General features: G+C 37.5%; 1 protein-coding gene across 5 annotated transcripts in view; it reads right to left on the bottom strand.

Annotated features, from left to right (window-relative positions):
- Window positions 1-17,693, bottom strand: part of ZNF678 (zinc finger protein 678) — a 119,886-nt gene that overhangs the window by 95,349 nt on the left and 6,844 nt on the right. The window contains exon 2 of one of the 5 annotated variants that reach the window (XR_004433806.1): window positions 4,492-4,633. The exons of the other annotated variants lie outside the window; for them this stretch is intronic. The gene's annotated coding sequence lies outside the window, so the exon portion shown is untranslated. Of the gene's footprint in view, window positions 1-4,491; window positions 4,634-17,693 lie in introns of those variants that run through there. 5 annotated transcript variants of the gene reach the window in all.

The following is a 17,693-nucleotide window of genomic DNA, read 5'->3' as shown; positions in this document are numbered from 1 at the left end:
CTGAGAATTACATTAATGCACCACCCCAATCTGTGTCTCCTTCGATGAACTTCTCTCCACTGACAATAAATAACTATGTCTATGAGTCGGACTGTTTCCACTCTCTGATTGCCTTCTGGTTGCCGCACCTGGGTAGTTCAGAGTCACAAGAAACCCCATGCCACGTGACAGAATGCACATTGTTCCCACCTCACTACACTCTACTCTCTCCATCCAGCACTAGCTGCAGCCAGGCTGTCTCACAGTCCAGAATGCTAGCCAGCGATCAAGCTTTCTGAAGTGCCCTGGCTGGGGTCCATAGATAAGGACCGCCAGGCAGTGCTCCAGAAGCCAGCAGATGCCATCAATCAGTTTCCCACCTGCCAGACACTGAGAATCTCCAGACACCAGAGATGTCCTCTGTTGCCAGAGCTGAACTCTCACATGAAGACTCCAGAAGGCCCTGCAATGTAGGCATGCTTCAACCATTGCCTCTGTGTGGCCACAAGGACACAGGGTCTTCCCATGGCTATTGAGTTGTCCAGCACACTCGGGGCTCTGGAAAGGCCCCTTAACAACTATAGGCCTTAGCTGAGCTCTCCATTTACATAAGGCCAGGCAGTGCGCATTATGGGAGACACCCCTGGGTACTGGGATGAGGATGGCACTTGGCATGTGAGCTAGGATTGGGTGCCCACTGCTCTATCTCAGGGAGGCAGCGGCCAGCCAGCCTCTGTCCCCTTACCGACCTCCTTTGCTACAACTGCATTTCTGGCAGGCAGTGGATCAGGGAAGCATCCGCAGTTTTGGATCATGCAGAGAACCACTACTGGCCAAGCATTCCCAATCTGACAACAGAACAGCACAGCACTGCTGAGGTGAACTTGGCAAAGAACTCTGAGACCACAAAGGCAACCAATACTTCCAAGTCATCACAACCTGCCTCTCCCGTAGATTTATTGTAGACCAACTCAACCATCTCCATGTCAGCAAGAAATGGTCCTCACTCTAAGCCATCACTCTTGGATTTAGATCATTCGGCTGCTTTGGTATGGAACTGAAAAGCTTTAATTTCTATAAACACATAAGGTTTTGCACCACAGCTTTATTAAAACAAACAAACATGAGCAGAGTTGTCTACATATGGAACATCTGGGATAAACTCCTACTTGAAAGTATCATCACTGCTTTTTTGTTTGTTTCTCCTTTTCTTTTTTTTTAAGACGGAGTCTTGCTCTGTTGCCCAGTCTGGAGTGCAGTGGCACAATCTTGGCTCACTGCAAGCTCCACCTCCCGGGTTCATGCCATTCTCCTGCCTCAGCCTGCTGAGTAGCTGGGACTACAGGTACCTGCCAACATGCCCATCTAATTTTTTGTATTTTTAGTAGGGACGGGGTTTCACCGTGTTAGCCAGGATGGTCTCAATCTCCTGACCTCGTGATCCACCTGCCTAGGCCTCCCAAAGTGCTGGGATTACAGGCGTGAGCCACCGCACCCGGCTTTTTGTTTCTTTAGCCTGATAGGACAATATCAGAAATTTCCTTGGTCACAGATATAAAACATAGTTTGAACAAAAGCAGCAATAAAGCTACAAACTATTATTCGGTGTATTTGCTTAAGTATAAGATAGCTGATTGGGGCTTCATCATATAACATTAGTTTGCTTAGTTTTCATTAACTCTGTTGAACTTCAATTGTGAATACATATATGGCTAATTCATATTGTAAGTAAACTGCAAATTGACATAAACTGTACATAAAAAGCTGCACATTGTCATCCAAAATAATACTTGGGTAAAACCAAGAATACAATAAACCAATGTCAAGGAACCTACCCTAAAATAAAAATACAGTTAACATGGAATTGCAAAACTAGAATGAGAGAAACATTTACCCATAAAATATTGTTTGGAACATCGATATAACACTAGAAAAGAATTTTTCTAAATAACTACAATGTTCATCTGTGAGTGTGCATCTATGAAGACCAGGCATTCTGAATCATTGCCCTGTGGTGTATGGCAGTACAATTTTACAGAAAATGCACTACAATAATTAATAAAATTCTCTAATGAGAGAATTTTAATAAGTATTTACACTGCAAATAACTATTTATATTACTAATATATTGATGCTATTATTTTACAAAACAAATAACCTGTAATAGTCTTTAAAAGGAAATAAGAGTCTCACATTTCTAAATTTAAAAAATACAAATTTTGTGAAATATGGTTAAGAGTAACTGATAAAATAAAAATTTGGGCATAAACTATATTATAGTTTGGACATATGTTGAAAAAAGTGGATGAAAATCTTAATGAGCCCTTTTGTCTGCACTAAACTTAATCTTACAGGTGAATATTATAATATATAGTGTACCTACTAGCTATCTAATTTATTTTATACACAATGTATAAATTCTACCACGTTGTTCTTAATGTTTGAACCTAAAATAACACACAAACATACAAGAGAACAAAATAAGGCAGAAATGCATGGAGACAGTAACATTATCAAGATAATGGAATAGGAGTTCCCTACTTTTATTTTTTTAATTTTTATTTTTTATTATACTTTTAAGTTCTAGGGTACATGTGCACATTGTGCAGGCTTGTTACATATGTATACGGGTGCCATGTTGGTGTGATGCATGCATTAACTCGCCATTTACATTAGGTATATCTCCTAATGCTATCCCTCCCCCTGCCCCCACCCCACGACAGGCCCCAGTGTGTGATGTTCCCCTTCCAGTGTCCAAGTGTTCTCATTGTTCAGTTCCCACCTGTGAGTGAGAACATGCGGTGTTTGGTTTTCTGTTCTTGCAATAGTTTGCTCACAATGATGGTTTCCAGCTGCATCCATGTCCCTACAAAGGACACAAACTCATCCTTTTTTATGGCTGTATAGTATTCCATGGTGTATATGTGCCACATTTTCTTAATCCAGTCTGTCATTGATGGATATTTGGGTTGGGTTCCAAGTCTTTGCTATTGTGAATAGTGCCACAATAAACATAAGTGTGCATGTGTCTTTATAGCAGCAAGACTTATAATCCTTTGGGTATATACCCAGTAATGGGATGGCTGGGTCAAATGGTATTTCTAGTTCTAGATCCTTGAGGAATAGCCACACTGTCTTCCACAATGGTTGAACTAGTTTACAGTTCCACTAACAGTGTAAAAGTGTTCCTATTTCTCCACATCCTTTCCAGCACCTGTTGTTTCCTGACTTTTTAATGATTGCCATTCTAACTGATGTGAGATGGTATCTCATTGTGGTTTTGATTTGCATTTCTCTGATGGCTAGTGATGAGCATTTTTTCATGTGTCTGTTGGCTGCATAAATGTCTTCTTTTGAGAAGTGTCTGTTCATATCCATTGCCCACTTTTTGATGAGGTTGTTTTTTTCTTGTAAATTTGTTTGAGTTCTTTGTAGGTTCTGGATATTAGCCCTTTGTCAGATGAGTAGATTACAAAAATTTTCTCCCATTCTGTAGGTTGTCTGTTCACTCTGATGGTAGTTTCTTTTGCTGTGCAGAAGTTCTTTAATTAGATTCCATTTGTCAATTTTGGCTTTTGTTGCCATTGATTTTGGTGTTTTAGTTGTGAAGTCCTTGCCCATGCCTATGTCCTGAATGGTACTGCCTAGATTTTCTTCTAGGGTTTTTACAGTTTTAGGTCTAACACTTAAGTTTCTAATCCATCTTGAATTAATTTTTGTATAAGGTGTAAGGAAGGGATCCAGTTTCAGGTTTCTACTTATGGCTAGCCAATTTCCCCAGCACCATTTATTAAATAGGGAATCCTTTCCTCATTTCTTGTTTCTGTCAGGTTTGTCAAAGATCAGATAGTTGTAGATCTGTGGTATTATTTCTGAGTGCTCTGTTCTGTTCCATTGGTCTATCTCTATTTTGGTACCAGTACCATGCAGTTTTGGTTACTGCAGCCTAGTTTGAAGTCACCTAGAGTGATGCCTCCAGCTTTGTTCTTTTGGCTTAGGATTGTCTTGGCAATGCAGGCTCTTTTTTGGTTCCACGTGAACTTTAAAGTAGTCTTTTTTCCAATTCTGTGAAGAAAGTCATTGGTAGTTTGACGGGGATGGCATTGAATCTATAAATTACCTTGGGCAGTATGGCCATTTTCACGATATTGATTCTTCCTATCCATGAGCATGGAATGTTCTTCCATTTGTTTGTGTCCTCTTTTATTTCACTGAGCAGTGGTTTGTAGTCCTCCTTGAAGAGGTCCTTCACATCCCTTGTAAGTTGGATTCCTAGGTATTTTATTCTCTTTGAAGCAATTGTGAATGGGAGTTCACTCATGATTTGGCTCTCTGTTTGTCTGTTACTGGTGTATAAGAATGCTAGTGACTTTTGCACAATGATTTTGTATCTTGAGACTTTGCTGAAGTTGCTTATCAGCTTAAGGAGATTTTGGGCTGAGACGATGGGGTTTTCTAAATATACAATCATGTCATCTGCAAACAGGGACAATTTGACTTCCTCTTTTCCTGAGTACCCTTTATTTATTTTTCTTGCCTGATTGCCCTGGCCAGAACTTCCAACACTATGTTGAACAGGAGTGGTGAGAGAGGGCATCCCTGTCTTGTACCAGTTTTCAAGGGGAATGCTGGAGTTCCCTACTTTTATATTCCCCTGCAGCAAAAACAAAAACAAACAAAAAAAACTAGTCAGCCATCCATCAACCAAAGTAACTTTATGAGAGAGCCAGGCACAGTGGCTCATGACACTAATCTCCTCCATTCAGGAGCCTGAGGCAGGAGGCCTGCTTCAGGCCAGGAGTTCAAGAACAGCCTGGGCAATATACTGAGCTTTGGGATACAGGGCATTAGGAAACTGTGCTAAAACCCAAGATCAAGAAGAGTCACTTTGAGAAGACAGGCCCTTTGATTAATAAAGTGTCACATTATCCAAAGCAGTCTGTAAGTTAACTCAAATCCCTATCACAATTCCTGTGCCACTTTTCATAATAATAGAAAATGCAAGCCTACAATGTACATAGAACTACAAGAAATACCAATCATGAGGAATGGCCAAACCAATCATGAGGAATAACAAAAAAGCTGGGGACATCATACTTGTGACCCACACAAAACAGTTCAAAAGTCACTGCTTGTAGATAACCTGGGGAAACCCTGCTAGGTACTCAGTGGGAGCTACACTCATCCATGCATCTGGTATTAGGCCCACCATACAGCAGAAACCTGCCCTAGTGCCTGCTCCACAGAAAGTCCTGAAGACAATCCAGTCTGCCCAAAAACATGACAGGACTCACAACCACATGTGCTCCTCGTAACAAGCCCACTAAAGGTAAAACCCACTCCAGACTTGGCAGCAACCTTGTAACCCAGCTACAACCCTTTTTACTGCAAGCCCAGAAAAGATCTCATCTGTCTTGAGACCCAAAAGATGAAGATCTTTACCTACTGAAAACAGTTTATAAAAATGAAAAGAGGTGTTTGCTCCTTCAAATGCACAAACACCAATGCAAGTCTATATTATGTCCATTCTAATGGTTCTGTTTGAACATAGAACTGGAAGTCCTACATAGAATAATTAAGCAAGAAAACATAGAAGATCCAAATTGAAAAGAAGAAAAAAAGTCACTGCAGATGGCATGGCATAATCTTATATATGTAAAACCATAAATAGTACACCAAGAAATAGCTTAAAATAATAAATGCACTCAGTAAAGAAGTAGAAAATATAATTAACATACAAATATCAGTTTTGTTTATATAGAGTAGCAATAAACCAGTAAAAAAAAAAATCTCATTTACAATAGCAACAAAATAATAAATTTCTTAGCAACAAATTTAACCAATGTGGTGAAAGATCTTTAAACAAAAAAAATAAGGTATTGATGAAAGAAATTAAAGAAGATACAAATAAATGTAAATATAGGACTTGTTTATGGATTGGAAGAATAAATATCATCTAAGTGCCATATTATCTGAAGCAATCTGTAGATTAATTCAAATTCCTATCAAAATTCTTGTGCCACTTTTTAGAGTAACAGAAAATAAAGTCTATAATGTATATAAAACCTATAAGAAACATTAAATGGCCAAAGCAATCATGAGGAATAAAACCAAATCTGGGGACATTATACTTCATTATTTAAAACTACATTTCAAAGCTACAGTATAAATAATAGAATGGTATGTTTATAGGAACCAACACAAAAATCAATGGAACAGAATACAGAGCCCAGAAGTAAATCTATGCATCTAAAGGTAAATCTTTGACAAGGGCATTACGAATACACAATGCAGAAAGTACAGCATCTTCAATACTTGGTGCTGGGAAAACTGGATACTCACAAGCACAATAATAAAATTAAATCGTATTTCTTGTACCATACACAAAAATTAACTCAAAATAAAGACTTAAACTTAATACATACTGAAATGTAAAATAAAGAGATGAGAATTATTTGTCATCTATTTCTCATTAATTAATTATTCTTATTTCCAAGAATCTGGCACCAATAGCAACATATAATTAGATGTTATTTTACTTTGACTAGTGATGGCTTGTAAAATAGTAACTTAAAATAGCAAACAATTGTTTTAAAATATGTTTAATAGATAAAAAGACCACCTAGGGGGCAACAAGTCATCAATATGTGAGATTCATCAGTTTACTTTCAGATTATTTTTCATATTGAGAGATGTAAACAATTTCCAAACCACTGAAAAACAAGCAGAGCCAGCAATTTTGGCAAGGCATGAATTATGGGAGAGCTAAGTGAAATAATGTACATAAATCAGTTACGTAGTGCCTGAAACATACCAAGAATTCAAAAATGCTACATGAAAAGGTGATATTTCATAGGAATTCACAGTTATCTTGTGAGGTGTAGCTATTACTGCTTCCTTGTTCTACAGGAGAGAACATGGACGCATAAAGAGATTAAGAAAATGTTTGAAGGTCACACAGCTAGTAAGTTGCAGAAATTGTGTTCGTAACTACTGCCACATTTCCTCTCCAATGCTATGCTGAAGTAGAAGTAGAAAATTCTGTAAAAACAAAACAAAACAAAAACCCACAAAATTCTGAAAAGGGGAATTAAATAGTTAGCTGTGAGTAGTTTGAGGTAAAGTTTGGAAAACAATTCTATAGTGCACGATCAATAAATTAGTTATTTCATTTAAAATATCAATGATTTTCTTAAAATAGTCACCAAAAATGGATATTTGTTTGTTAACATTTTGGTTGTTTTTATATAGAAAACTAATAAAAAGCTGGTAATAAAGTTAATAGTAGCTAAGACTACAAAAATAAGCTGTAAAAATCACAATACCGTATACAAATTTTATAAATATTTGACTTTATGCCTTACAACCTTCACTTTATACCAATTCGTTTTGAAACAATTAATTTAGAGTCTGAAACAAGTTTGAAAAATAATGAATAAAACCATGTAACACAGTAAGAGTGATATCCTAAACATAAATGATTCTTATAAATCAGTAAGAAAAAGACATCCATCCCCATGGGGAAATGTGTAAAATAATACGTAAATAGGTAATTCACAGAAAAGATAGAAACGCTCAATAAACATAAGAAAAATTGTTTAATTCCACTAATAACCAAAAGTTTTAAAAGTTAACAATATGCGGTGTTGCTGATGGTGGGTGGAAATGAACACTCTACAAATATGCCTTCGGGATTGTAAAATGGTGACAGTACTGTGGTGAGCAGCTTGGCAGTATTTATTAAAACTTCAGAGCTTCATTCCCTTCTTTTTGCAAATCCATCTTAGACAGTAACTTACGCATATATGAACACAACTGTGTACAGGATATTACTGTCTGTGATGGCCCCGGTTAAATACAGCTGAAATGTTCATCAAGGAAAGAAACGTTTCCTACATCAAGATACACCCGTACCTAATTAGTAATATCAGACAATGGTTAGAAAGAGTGATGCAGATTCACATAGACTGAGGTGGAAAGAATTTAAGACACATTGTTAAGTAAAAGACCACAAAGTATAAAGCAATATACATAGTATAGTAATATTATATAGGGTGAAAACTCACAAAGCAAAATTTCTGGATGTGAAGGAGGATACACCTCAAATCTATTAAAGTTCTGACATTGAAAAGGAGAGTAATGGGGTTGGAAATATGTTGATGAGGACTCTTGGTTTATATACATTATTTGTGTTTTCATATATCAAGAAATTACTTGGGCAGTTTTGTTTTTTAAAAATAAAAATGTCATGGCCAGGCGCAATGGCTCACACCTGTAATCCCAGCACTCCGGGAAGCCAAGGCGGGTGGATTACTTGAGGTCAGGAGTTGAAGACCAGCCTTGCCAACATGGTGAAACGCCATCTCTACTAAAAATACAAAAATTAGCCAGGTGTGGTGGCACATACCTGTAATTGCAGCCACTTGAGAATCAGAGGCAGGAGAATCATTGAGCCCGGGAAGTGGAGGCTGCAGTGAGCCGAGATTGTGCCACTGCACTCCAGCCTGGGCGACAGAGTGAGACTCCATCTCAAAAATAAATAAATAAATAAATTTAATACATAAGTCCTTAAAAAATCATTTAAAAAGCATATGAAAAGCCTCCATGATACTGACTTGGCAATGATTTTTCAAATATGATATCAAAAGTATGGCAACAAAACCAAACATAAAGTTGTACTGTATCAAACTAAACATATTCTGCACAGCAAAAAATAAGAACCTTTAAGATAGGATGAGATATTTGCAAACCATGTATGATGAGAGGTTAGTATTCAAAATATAGCAGAAACTCACACAAATCATAAGCGAAACAGTAACAATAATACCCAAATTATTATTTGGGTACCAATAATAATCCCCAAAAGACTGAAGTTTTTTTCTTTTTTCTTTTTGAAATGGAGTCTCACTCTGTCACCCAGGCTGGAGTGCCATGGCGCAGTCTCGGCTCACTGCAACCTCTGCCTCTTGGGTTCAAGCAATTCTCCTGCCTCAGTCTCCTCAGCTGGGATTACAGGCACATGCCACCATGCCCGGCTAAAGACTAAATATTTTTTAAACAAACATATTAATATGGCCAACAGGTGTGTAGAAAGATGCTAAACATTACCATTTGTCAGAAAACTGCAAATCAAAATCATAATGCGATAGCATTTTACAGCAGTTAGAATGGCTAATAAAAAGAAGAAATACAACAAGTGTTAACAAGGATGTGACAAAATATTTCTGTACACTCTTAATGAGTTGGAAACTGGAAAAGTCATTATGAAAACTAGCATGGAGATTATTTTTAAAAACTAGAACTATCTTACAATCCAGCAATTCCACTTCTGTATATAAACAAAATAAAATCAGTATCGCAAAGAAATATCTGCACCCCTGTATTCAATGCAGCATTATTGACAACTGTCAAGGATTTTTTTTTAAAAAAATGACTTATCTGCAGATGTTGAATGGATAAAGAAAATGTGGTATACACAACCAAATATTATTCTCCCATAAAAAAGAATGAAATTCTATTTCAACACAAAAGGACCTGAAGACATTATGCTAATAAGCAAAATAAGCCAGGCACAGAAAGACAAACACTGTATGTTCTCACTTAAATGGAGAATCTAAAAAGGTTGAACTCAAAAAGCAGAGAATTACAATGGTAACTCTAGAGGCAGGATACTCAATGGCAGCTCTAGAGGTAGAAAAAATGATAAGATACTCAAAGACTACAAACTTTCAGTTAAAAGATAAATAAGTTTTGGGGATCTAATGTATAGCTTTAAAATGTAGTTAATGACAGCGTTTTGTATGGTTAAAATTTGCTACAACAGTAGGAGACCTCAAGTGCTGTCACTACAAAAAAAACATAACCATGTTAAGTGACATAATTTTCATCAACTTAATTGTATTAAACATTTCACAATATATATAACTATCAAATTATTACAATATACACAATACATAATCACGCAATTTTTATTGATCAAAAAATTAATGTTATGCATATATACACGTGTGTATATGCACAAATATAAAACATACACATACATATCAATGACATTATGTATACACGTGTGTATGCATATAAAAACACATACAGTGACATAATCCTAGTAAGCTTCAAACTAAACAAGAAAAATTATAAAATAATAACTATTTAAAAATCAGGAAACAAATGGGAATTTAACACATGCTCAGCAATGTTCTAAGTTCCTCAATGGCACAGTACATTTTTTAAATGTAGAAAGTAGATACATTAAACCATATTACAGTTTAGGAATTAGAGCACACAGCATTTACAAGATATGTCTCAGCACATATTAAAAAACTTAAAATTTTGCAGTAAGATAACGTTAGATTTTATTATATGGGGCAGATGCTTAGTGATAAAAGTATTGAGTATAAATTTCTGTAGAATCACATTTGAAGCCTTCATAGGATATGAAATTATAAAGCAGAAAACATACAACATCTGGGTGTGGTGTTTCTGGGATTTCTAAACCAAACCCCAGTATCTCCACTACTCTTACACATTTTAGACAAGATTCAAAATGGAAATTAGAAAATGTTTAACACAGAGCTCCTTAAAAATCACAGATAGCCCCATGTCCTGAAAAGCAGTAAAAGAGCAAGCAGCCACGTCACGTCCTCCAGTCCCTTGTAAGCCACAAAAAGGACTTTTTCTTTGTAAGCTAGAAGAAGGATTGTGGAAGAGGAAGTCCAGTCCTTAGAGAATTGAAGAGCATGGGACAGAAGATGTCTGTCTCTATATGAGAGCAAGAGAAAAAAAACCAGGGCTTCTTAGAAACTTATTTCCACTGGAGCGTAGCTTCACAAGCCACATTTTAAGATCTGACTTTCTCCTTGACCTTTGGACATCTCATCTATGTCATCTACTTTATTCACTCCCACCTACTTGGATGTTTGGCTACTGTCTCCAGTCTCCTCACACTCCGGGGCTTTTTTTTTCTCCATATAGGTGATCAGGTTTGGTTTAGAGAACAGCCAAGGACTCTTTCATCAGAAATAGTAGTATGACTTCTGCTGGGATTTTCCAATTACCAACTTAGTACTGTGCTCAGTGGAAAAAACAGAACATTATAAAAGAGTCTAAAAATTTAAAATGAAATACTGTTTCCTCACAGAAACTTTATGATATTTAAAAACTTTTCTAATTTGTGGGTCCTGAGCTCCACTACCCAGTGCTGCTGAATCAAAACTTGGTGGTGGTTGGCTGGGCACGGTGGCTCACACCTCTAATCCCAGCACTTTGAGAGGCCAAGGCAGCAAATCACGTAAGCCCAGGGGTTTGAGAGCAGCCTGGGCAACATGGAGAGACCCAGTCGCCTAAGGAAAAAAACAGGTGGTGGTAATGGGAGGTGGTAATGTGATTATAAGATGTGGGAAACAATATTTTATGCCTCTAAATTTCTGGAGTTACCACTAATCTAAAATAAAGGACAGATCAGCTGAAGAAAGAAAAAGGTTTATGTTAAGATGAAGTATCTTTGAGATTTTATTTTCTATACCAACAAATCCCTAAGTTTTTCTTGAAAATGGTGATCTGAAATTTATTCAAGCAAAGCAGAGACTCCCTAAAACATATACGAAAGCAAAAAAAAAAGGCCAGGCATGGTGGCTCATGCCTGTAATCCCAGCACTTTGGGAGGCTGAGGTAGGCAGATTGCAAGGTCAAGAGATCGAGACTGTCCTGGCCAACATGGTGAAAACTTGTCTCTGCTAAAAATACAAAAAAATTAGCTGGGTGTGGTGGCGTCTGCCTATAGTCCCAGCTACTCGGGAAGCTGAGGCAGGAGGATCACTTGAATCTGGGAGGTGGAGGTTGCAGTGAGCCGAGATCATGCCACTATGCTTCAGCCTGGCCACAGAGCAAGATTTGGTCTCAAAAAACAAAAGAAAAAAAAAAAGAAACTCACAGGGTATATTAGAAATTGTGTATTGAAGTTATCCTCACCAAGACAGGCCAGGTACCAGCCTGTAGATGTTTGAAAACTACAGAATAGAAATGTTCTATTAGAACATAGAATAGAAAACCATTTCTATAGTTTTCTAACATCACAAATTCTGCTGAGCATACTCAAGCAATTTCCACTTCTCCAGAGAGAATTCTATGATTGAATCCCTGAATGTCAAGAGTCTCTGAAAAATAAAATAAAATAAAATAAAACCAAAAAACACTACACACTCACTAAGTGGCCATGGGCATAATTCTTAATTTGGTTTAACGTAAAATGAGAGTAAAGAGAACCAGTTCTGACTGAGTCACTGGAATTATCCAATAAGATAATTTTTTAACTCAGAAATATTTTCAAAGGTTTTCACTAACTTTGAGGAAAAAATGCATAAGATCCATAATCCAGTATACATACAATACCTTTCTAGATGACAAAATACAAAATTATGGGTACCCACACAGGCATTGCCCAATTTTGAGTACTATATTTACACTGTACGGACTAACTTGTGTATATTTCTCAAATGGAAAAGTTGTGGTGAGTTAGAAGATATTTCTCACATTTTAATGTGTACAACAGATAACTGGAAACTTCAGATTTTGATTCAGGAGATCTGGGGTGAAGCCTGAGTTTCTGAATTTCTAAGAAGCTCACCAATGAGGCCAGTAATTCTAGCCCAATGAGAATATTCTGTCAAACATCCAGTAAGTGGCAGAGCCTGGGTTCATCTCAGTTTTTCTGACCAGTAAACAAAGATGAGAGCCTTCATTTTCCAAAGTAAGGTACATGCAAAGAGAATAAAAAGAAGAGATCTGAGCTTACTTACAGAATAAATGTGATGGTTTAAACAAATTAGCCAGTAAATTTACAACAGGTACTTAGTAATGCAGAGAAAAATAATTAACTCTATAGTAGAAAAATCTGTCAGAGAACTCTTTAACCAACTGAGTGAAATTAACATCAACTGTAATAGGACAAATTTTTATCATGTGCCATTGCACACAGAAGAACAAAATATCACTGTTGTAATACTCGTAGTCAAAAAAATAAATAATTTAAAATATTTTTCTTTTATTTATTTATTTTTGAGATGGAGTCGCATTCTGTCACCCAGGGTGGAGTGTGCTGGTGCAATCTCAGCTCACTGCAACCTCCACCTCCAAGGTTGAAGCGATTCTGCCTCAGCCTCCTGAACAGCTGCGATTACAGGCGTGCGCCACCACACCCAGCTAGTTTTTTTTTTAGTGGAGATGGGGTTTCACAATGTTGGCCAGGCTGGCCTTGAACTCCTGACCTCAAGTGAACCACCTGCCTCGGCCTCCCAAACTGCTAGGATTACAGGCATGAGCTACCATGCCCAGCCAAAAAATAAATAACTTATAAAAATAAATAAATAAATAAATAAAATAAATCTGAATCTAATCATGAAAAAACATCAGTTTGAGTCTCCAGATCTCCTCTCTTTTCTTTTACACCAAGTACCAGGGTACTAAAACAATTTCCACCTGGGTACCAACCAACCAGACTGAGGAGAGAAACAAGTACTAGATAACTCATTCCTCTTACTCTGAGAGGGAAGCAAAATTAGACCCTCTTATCAGCCTGACCACAGTTTGCATAGAACATTTCCAAAATTCTGAGAGACTCCCAGGTGCTGGTGAGAGAGTTCTGGTGTCCCTGGATTGATGCCCTCATTGTGATTCAGTAAATTCACACTCAGGTTGATTCTGAATAGCAAATAAAACTGCCCTAGTGGAGCTGCGGAACCTGAATCCAGGTGTGACAGCACCTGTTCTGATGAGCCAACTCTTGGTTAAGAGGAAAGACAAAAATTATCTACTCCAGTATCACAGTTTAAAGGTAACTGTAATTATAGTCATGGCTTTCGCTATTATGTGCTGCTAACCTCCCACTGCTCATGTGCTGGTTTACACTTAAAAACTTTGCCATGAGGTTCTGTTTAAACCAGGAGCCTCTCACACAAATGTAGCAGGTCATGGGACAAGATCTGAAATACTCAAAAAATCCCTCTAAAAGAAGGACTTTAAGATGTCTATGTTGATGTGTCAGAATGCAGAACATGTCTCCCACGGGTTTTCTGTTCATCTTCAATCCATAGTCTTGTCCTGTCTTGTAAATCCCAGGCAGAAGTTAGATCTCCTGTGCAGATTCTAAGTGGGATCAACCTAGCTCAGCAATCTTGGATGTTACCGCAAGCGGAGTTAAAACCAGAGAGATTTCCTGATGGAGACTGCTCTAACACACTCCATAAAATGCTGACCTTTAGAAAAAAAGCTGAGATGAAAATGATATAATTAAGAGTATTATGGGGGGTCAAGCTTGAGGATTGCTATCTGGGAGTATAGTTTTAAGTTGACCTGAATATACACTTTGATTAGCAGTACTTCCAAGTGGATTTTCAAAGGCAAAAAAAAGGGGATGGGGGAGCGGGACAAAAGACTGAACTGATACAAACTTGTTTGTCTGAAATTCTCATTGGTTTACAGAAATAACATTAGTGATTGGTGAGTGACCATATAATACAGAGTGTGGGTTATAGTGTCTGGTGGAGACACTATATGGTGGCATTATTATGTTAATTTACAGCTACCTGTAACAATAGCAAGCACTTTCAAGGAAAAAATACATTAAAAATGAGGAGCAGGTCATGTTTATGGTCTTATTATAACATCTCTCTGGGCCTGATAAGTAAAACAGCTCAGATTCTTCTGATAAAATTACTTTCTTTTCTCAAATCCTATGACCTAGATTTAGAATTTGGAGCTGCAGATTTAGGTCTTGGATGGGTCAGAAAGCAGCAGGTGCCCTCTATACATTTGTGGGCCTTTGGGCAAGAGAAAAAGGAGGAGTTTGAGGTCTCAAGTCATGTAATTAATACACACGTGTGACCCTGTTTGGGTCTCTGGGTACCAAGAGTCTTTGAGTTAGTTTCAGGTCTGAAGAAGCCAGGGCATTGAAACACGTTGAATGGTTGATTGCTGCCCTGTGGAGTAGTTTTGGTAGAAGTCTGCTTGAACTTCTCTAGAAGAGACTGCAGATCCTAAACAGGCAGAGACTACACTGCCTGTAGATTTTAGGGGCAGCATGCACTTTGCTGCACAAGTATGAGTTGTGACTAGAAGCCCAAGATGGAAAGCCTCTCTGGAGTGAAGCCTGGCAGGCACCTCATAAGTTTATACTATATCTGGTAATTCTGGACAATGTTTGGGGAATATAACTACAAGTAAAATCATCTCCAATCCCGGAAAAACTCTCTACAATGGTAGAACAACAACAACAACAACAACAAAACTGGTTTAAATTACACAACTCAACCAGAATGTGACATGCATTACAGATAATCTGCTAAGAGATTAAAAAGACAGAATGTAAGTCACCTTAATTAGTCCTCAAGTAGCAGACCTGACTGCACCATTTGTCATATATAGTTCATCCTAAATTCACCTGATAATTGGGGGAAGGGAGAGTCATTTGTGTTACCTAATTTGCTATATTGCAATGAAAAACAAATTACCTTATCTGTAAGGCATGAGGTAGTTTTGCAACTTAGAGCCAGGTGCCCGCTCAAAGTAGGCTTCTGCTCTCCTACAGCAACAGTAATGAAAGAATCTATCTTCTTGACTATTTACATTTCAAAGAAATCATTTGTCACGCTCTGAGCACCCATCTTCTGCTGGCCTGTATCCACTTCCAACTCTGGCCATCTGCCACCAAGCCACAGCTTACCACCCAGAGCTTACAGCCCATGCAAATGCTGACTGCTGTAGTTGTGCTCCCACACCCTGTTACAGTGCAGGGGCCCCGAGGCTGGAGGAGAGCCTGCAGGACTCCTGGGTAGAATTGCACTTTAGCAATAATGGAAATGGAAAGAGTGTTGCAACCTCAGATTCCATGTATAATGGCAACAGGGAAAAAAAATACTGCTAGATGCCCAGCATGAGTCTGAATAAAATAGCTCCACGAGCTGCCATTATGACCCCCACCTTGCTTACAGACACTGCAAGATACTAATAAAGCTTCTGAAACAGATACCCAAGGCACTGGAGAGAAAAACAGCTCTCAATCAGAGAAAGGTTATATTGAGAGAAGAAAAGAAGTTGAAAACATCTTAAAGAAAAGCTTAGATTAAATATGGGATTGATAAATTCAACCAGAAAAATCTACCCTTCCAGGAGTTTCTCCTTAAACACCCAAAGCACACAGCCACTGTTAGCATAAAAAACATTATGAGGAACAGGAGCATAGTCTCAAGCAGAATTTCTAAAGGTTTTTTCTGCCAGTTCTGCTGCTTTCTCATCTGCAGGCCATTAGATTAGGGGTCCATATTGGAAGGCACCTGACAACTTCCACTAGCACCTTTTGATGAAGAATTGGAATACAATTTTATTAATACAGTGGGATTTATCTGAGCTTGTGACACAGCTAACTGAAGAGCTACTGTGATCCTTGGGTGGCTACATCACTTATGTTTATCTGGGCTACAAATGCTACATCCTTAATTTAGTAAAATAAAACACTAGACAATAAAATCATGCTGACCTATAATTATACCTACACAATCAATTAATAATCATGTCAGACTGATTAGTATCTACTGAAACAATTTGGTAGTGAATTTTCTTTATATAGTAGGTATAAATATCTAGGTAAAAATTTTTTCATATACTAGTCATGATGTTTACAGTAGTTTTGAGATTATTAATATGACCTTAATTCACTGAAATATAAAACACTTTATATTTCAAAAGAATAAATAGCACTGATGTTAAAAATCCCTACTTTAAGGGGTTTGTTCAAAATAAATATTGCAGCCTCTTAAACAAGGCAGCATGAGAAATAAATAATATTGTGGCCTTATTTATACACTATTGTTGAAAACACTGTTTAATTTAAATGAATGCAAGTCATCTACTAAAGACTACACATAACCATGCTAACTTGTCCTAAGTAATAAAAAGAAATCAGGTATAGCTAGAAACTCTGCTGTACAGGTCATACATTAAACTGTTCTTGCTTCTGCACTGTAAGTACTTCAGACTCCAAATGTCAGATAATCACCTTGGATGATCAGTTTTTTGTCAAAGGCCAGCTACTTAATATCTTTTACCCGTTACCATTCTGGCTGCTGAATTTAATTCTACTCTTTGGGCTCAACTTTTGCATGCTCTTAAAATCAACTTTAAAAGACTAAACATTTTAAAAACAATAAATTTCTGCCAAATCAAAAAACGATGCAACAGAATCCAGGTCTTGGATAAAGACAACCATGAGTTAAAAAGAATGATTCAAATTTATTTAGCTGGTAAAATAATTTGCATATATTTCAAGAAGCAGAAGAAAAAATACAAGTTTTCCAGGTCAGGCATGGGGGTTCACACCTATAATCTTAGCACCTTGGCAGGCTGAGGTAGAAAGCACCCTTGAGGCCAGGAGTCCAAGATCAGTCTGGACAACATACTGAGACCCTGTCTCTACAGAAACATTACAAATTAGCCAGGCATGTTAGTATATGCCTATAGTCCTAGTTATTCTGGAGGGTGAGGCAGGAAATCCTTGAGCCCAAGACTTCCAGGTTGCAGTTAGCTATGATTGCATTCCAGCCTAAGTGAAAAAGCAATATCTTGTCTCAAAATAAATAAACAAAAGAATAATAAGACTTTTCTAAATTAAATACTTTAAGAAAAAGGAGGCCGGGTGCGGTGGCTCACGCCTGTAATCCCAGCAC

Source organism: Trachypithecus francoisi, unplaced genomic scaffold (assembly GCF_009764315.1).
Source record: "Trachypithecus francoisi isolate TF-2019V2 unplaced genomic scaffold, Tfra_2.0 Lachesis_group5, whole genome shotgun sequence".
NCBI lineage: Eukaryota > Metazoa > Chordata > Mammalia > Primates > Cercopithecidae > Trachypithecus > Trachypithecus francoisi.
This window is presented reverse-complemented; position numbering and strand designations above follow the sequence as displayed.